The sequence below is a fragment of the Lepidochelys kempii genome, chromosome 9, assembly GCF_965140285.1.
Source record: "Lepidochelys kempii isolate rLepKem1 chromosome 9, rLepKem1.hap1, whole genome shotgun sequence".
NCBI classification, from domain to species: Eukaryota; Metazoa; Chordata; order Testudines; family Cheloniidae; genus Lepidochelys; species Lepidochelys kempii.
The window spans coordinates 62619703-62625627 of NC_136388.1; positions in this window are offsets into that span (position 1 = coordinate 62619703).

Consider the following 5925-nt stretch of genomic DNA (forward strand, 5'->3'; position numbering starts at 1 on the left):
AAAGCATCATTGACCTTAGTGTCAAGTGTGAATCTCAACCCAGAGTTGCATCATAGCCTAGCACCTTCTGTTAACGGCTGGAAAGGTTCAGTTTTCCTGAATGCCATCTTCCTTTGCTAGTCAGCAACATAAGAACAGCCATACTGGGTCAGACCAATGGTCCATCTAGCCCAGTATCCTGTTTTCTGACTGTAGCCACTGCCAGGTGCCCCAGAGCAAATGAACAGAACAGGTAATCATCAAGCAATCCTTACCCTGTTGCCCATTCCCAGCTTCTGGCAACAGAGGCTAGGGACACTTCAGAGCATAGTTTTACATTCCTGCCAATCCTGACTAATAGCCATTGATGGAACTAGCACCACCAAACTGGGTTGAGCTTGATTTTTTTTTTTTTTTGGTCCCAGAGCAGAGCCACCTATTCTCCAATTCCCATCTCTGCAGAGCATATATCAGTTTGCACTGACACCTCAATACTCCACTCTGCCCATCTGCCTTGGATAAAGGTGCATAAAGGTGGCGTCAGCATGGTTGCTTCCTAATGTGGTTTTTTTTTAATTAATAACTAGATGAGCCTTTCCTAAATGATTTTTTGCCCCCAAAATTGTATCTTGGCAATTGAATACCAGCATGACAAGTACCTCAGTATTGCTTATTAAGTAGAAAAGCTTTATTAAGTAGAAGAGCATATGTCCCCTCCTTCCCAGCCCACACCCGTACTACCACCCTGCCTCTTGGCATAGTTCCTGTAGCCTTTTAGAAAGATGTATTTTCCCAAATAAGTTTGTTCAAATGCCACATATGGCGGCAACACAAACCCAAAAGAAAGATTCATAGTTACAGCTAAGCCTCTCCTTCAGGGGCCATCTCAACCCACTTCCCTCACTCTATTTTATGCCAAACCCAGCAACACTTTGCGATCCTCCTGCAGAAGGACAGAGGAGGGCACAGTGGTTCACAGAAATTCATTCACATTCACAAAACTGCTGGGAGAGAGCTGTCCTTATCTGATGTTACAGATGGCGAAACTGAGGCATGAAGAGACAATGTGACCTGCCCAAGGTCACACAGAGAGGCAGTGTCAGAGCTGGGAATGGAACTCAGGTCTCCCAATTCCTAAACCAAAATGTCCAACTTTTACAACTGTGCTCCACTGGACGACTCCTTTCCACAGCTCGGATCGCACACTATTGTTGGGGAAAAGAGTGCATTGTTATATGAGGTAGTAACACTGTGAGGGTATTAAAAGAGCTCAGTCTGAAAAGACCATGAAGGCATCACTGTGACCCTCTGCAGTACACAGGCCAGAGAATTCCCCCTTATATTTGCTGCAGTGGAGAGAATTATTCCTCTTTGCTGTGTAAGTGAATACAATCAAGTCACCCCGCAATGGGAGCACCTGCTAATGGCCGCTCCTGTGGCATAGAGCTTCAGACTTAATAGGGCCAAACCTCCCTCATTACCTGCAGCCCTCACTGATCTAATCCCCCTAAGTCAAGTTAGTTCTAGCCTCATGTCCATTTGCTATGCCTCCAGCTTCAACATCAACCACAGATCTGATCATCACTGAACATACAGCAAAGGACAACTCAGCAAGCCACCACACAGGATTGCAAAAGGAGACCAGGCAATGACCAGGATGGGGGGAGGATCGGCACATTAGCCATAAATTACTCTCCCCCACCCCCAAACCTGTGGATTGAAGTTGTGATTTGGCCATCACTTTTGGCCACTTGAATCTCAGTTTATAGTACAGCCACTCAGCCCCTCCAACTGGATCATTCTGCAGGTCAGAGACCCTTGTAGCCCAGCCAAATGCAGTACGTTGCTAATAACTCTTGGTGTGCTGAGCAAGTACGCAAGTCATAAAATCAGCACAAATTACAGCCTTCCTGATAACACTGCTTATATGCAACCCTTCAGTTCTGTTGGAGACAGCACCCCACTATTTGCATAACCATCCCAGGTACAAAAGTCACGGCCATACGTTCACTAGGATTCCCCACCTCCTGCCCCATTTTACTGAAAGCCTCTTAGTTTGCTATGGGGTTGTTCCCTACATGGAAATCCTGATTTGACTTTCAAGGAGGTTGTAAATTTCCTCCTTACACTAATTATACAAGATCTTTCAAACAAATGTGCTTCACAAACTTCATACACAGACAGAAATGCAGGCACCTCTGGGATAGAGCGCAGTAATCCATCAACACAGAGCACACTGTACAACAGAGGGACATGGGAGGAATTTGGGGCAAGGATACTGCAGGAAACTTCAGTTAAATAGATGAGTCCTCGGTTAAAGTCACAAACCACATACAACATGGAACTCCAGGAAGGATAAGGGCTGAATCAATGCTGCTGATAATGATAACGTTGTTCTTTACATAGAGTACTTGCAGGTTCTTTGAGTCCTAAAACTTTTTACATCAAACATCTATTAGTTCATTTGCCCTTCTGTGGCACCACTGAATAGTAGCTTGTTCTTTTCTATACACCCAGAGTGTACTGCATGTAATTCCCTGCAGTAAGATGTCTAGCCAGGTACTAGTTTAGGCCTAACAGTTGCTAGTGAAAGTCTGAATGTGGTTTATTGCTACGATAGTGACCATTTGATAGTTCAGCAGAGAGCGTGTCCTGGGCCAGTAAGTCTTTGGATGGCCCACATCCACAATCATCAGCAAACTCGATGCCAGTTCTAATGGCACAGTGAGAGGCCAACCCATACAGGACTTGCCAATCTCCACGTACACTCAGTGGGGAAGAGGAGGAGATGACAACTTTTCAACAAGACTGTGGCAAGGGTGCCTTGAATCAAAAACAAGGCACTATCACCCAACCAGAGATGCTGCTTTCAGTGTTTTGTACTTCTGATCATCAGAGGAGGCAGGGAACAAAAACCAAGCGAGAATTTTAAGCACCTTACCCACGAATGGGAAAAAAAGTTGCAAACTGTGTTTGTCGCATTTCAAGGACAATGCCCAGCCTTCGACATCCATTAAATGCCCAGAGCCTCATGCCATACAAGGATAAGGGGCTGCAGGAACAGCTTTATAAAATAAAAGGGGTTCTCTGAGAATCACCATAGACACCTTCATGATCATCACATCAGTTGATCTTGCAAAATTCTGATAGGAAGTAAAGATTCATTTTTATAAGCCACATTTAAAGAAGGGTAAGAGTTCTACTTTGGATAATAAGTCTTTTCCTCTATGCTGTAGCCTAATTCAGACAGCAGGGGGAAGCAAGTGGCTACAGTACAAACACAAAAAGAGTGGCAGCACTAAGAATTGTACCAAAAGACTATTATAACCTGTACTTTTAAATTTAGAAGGGAACAGCTGAGCCTACAACACCTGCCCCAGCCTCAGCCCTGGCAAAACTATGTAGATTAAAGACAGGTTGCACAGGAGCAATAGAGATGAGATGAGATCGTGGGAAGAAAGGGTCAGGAGGAGGAGCAGCTTAGAAGGAAAAAGTTATTAGCTACCCAGGTACACTGGGGTTTTACAGTAAGGATTAAGAGTGTTTTTATATAGCCGGTATCTGAGTGGTTAACCCAATGTAGCATGGTATTCGTCTTTAACCTGTTCCCTTAGCATGCAGGCAACACAGAGTAATGTTAAATCCTGCATCTACCTGAGACACACAAAAGGCAGCAGAGAGCCCTGTAAAATTTAGTTCCTGCAACATACGAGTTGCATTTACATCTTTCACCAAGACTTCCGTTCCATTCACGAGGTTGAGCCAGGCTAGCCACAGAGGTACTGAAATGGTGATTTAAATGCTGTTAGAACAACTCTGTGTGAGGAGCCGATCCGGGTCTGTGAAACACTGCTTCTGTAATAGCTGCTGTTTCGGAATTTCAGCCATCATGTTGCAGGGCCTCACAGATGGCAAAGCTAAACACTGCCCCCTGCCAGCAGCACTTCTACCTCTGACTATAAGGGTGCCAACAGATTTTAAACTAATGGTTGCTACTGGACTAAATGCAGAAATAAATACCATCCAATGTACTGACAGATAGGTAGAGTAATCCAGTAGCAATTCAGCCTTTGGAGCAGCTGGGGGATGACAACATTCAGAAAAGTAAGGAAAAACCACCAATTTAGTCCACTTTCACCACAGTTTAGTGTGTAACTTGCACCTGTTAAACTGACATAAAAGCCCTTCCAGCTGAAGGATCCATGTCCAGATGCTGCTGCTTTGGCATACCAGTACGAAAAGTGCATGTGTCAGCCACAGGACAGCAGCCAGGGGCCTGCTTGAAAGGACCCTTACTAAGCACAAATACACCTCAGATGACTTACAGTGCCCCAGCTAACACCACTGTGGGTTTCTATCATAACACTTGCCCTGAGAAGTTTACAGAATGCAAAGCTGAGCATTAGGCTTCACTTCAGGCTCACATTGATCTGTACAGTAAACAGGTATGTGGAATGAGGAAGAGGACCCTTCCAGGGCAGATAACATTTTCAATATTGTTCTGCTTTCACATGCTAGCCACAGCCCCATTAAACTTTCCTGCGAGGGAATCAGAGATAAACAGTTTTCAAACTCAGAGCTACTTTTCCATTTTTTTAGCATTCATTTTAGTAATCATGGGAAAGTAACTGTGGGGCTTTCTATTCCCGCAGCCAACTCATCATATTTCATCCTCAGAGGTCCAGCATTCAAACATTTCCCCCAACACACAACTCCAACCTGCTCTAACCAGAAAAGAGTACTGTTTAGCTGCGTCAGGGGATGGTGAGATTAAATCTAAGGCAAAACAACAGAGGTCTCAGCCTTCAGAGGAGAATGTTCAGAATTTGTACCTACAGGCCATTTTCTGCTTCCTCAGCAACGTTTGAAGTTTGCAGGAGGAAGGCTCTCAAGTACAGGCTCAGAACCCTTCTTGCTAATTGTTTGGAGGTTTCATGAGTTGAAGTTCCCTGAACTCAGCCAGCATGTTAGCATAGCAGATAAGGACTGAGTCCACCTCCTTTGTCAGAAGAGCACTGAGGATAGTTCTTGGGTGGAAAAAAAGAAAAGCAGGAAGAACTCCACTGATTGAACTTAGAACAGAGATAGTAGTCAATAAAATGAAAAAAGGCGTGGCAATTTCACTGCTTGCTACTAAAAGTAGGGACCAGATTAAGCTGCTAGTGGCTGGTATATCCCACACCAACACTTCACATTCCACGTTCTGCCTCTGTCCTCCATATCCTTCTTCCTGGAAGCACTACATACTACTAAAGCTTCTTGTACTTTTATAGTCCAGTCATAAGTCTCCCAGGTACTCAAATGTCTGACTCTTCAATATACACATGGACAATAGAGAATTCCACGCTTGCTGGGATGCTGGTTTGACAGCTATTTGATTGAAGATCGTGCTAGTCATACAGAATCTTTATGTAAACATGCCTGTTGAGTAGGCTGTTTGGGGCACTAGTATAAAATAATGCAAAGATTTAGAGATGATAAACATTTGGGGGCATCTTATTAGCTTGTGTCAAGCTAAGATACGCACTTCACATTTCAGTGCTCACATCGTGAAAAACTTACCGTTTACTAGCTTGACTTTGAGGCAACATGATAGAGTGAGGGATTATATAAAACAAGTGCCACACCTGTTTTAGATTCAATATGTCCTCTTTTTCCTAGAGTAACATCACTGTGTATGCAGAAATAATTGCTCAAAGGAACATCAGCTCATTCAACAACTCTTACAGGTTATAGGTTTCCCTAATTGACAGTGCTTTAGTTTTCCTGCGTTTAATGGAGAATCAAGCACAAGTCCAGTAAAACAAATTAGACCATAATGTAGAGTCACATTGGTGTCTAATATTGTCAGACTGCCTTTTTGAGATCACAGATGACCGACTGCAACATTTTCAGCAGGGCAATGAGATCTGTTATCTCATCTGACTTCTGTACACTTGTCCCTTG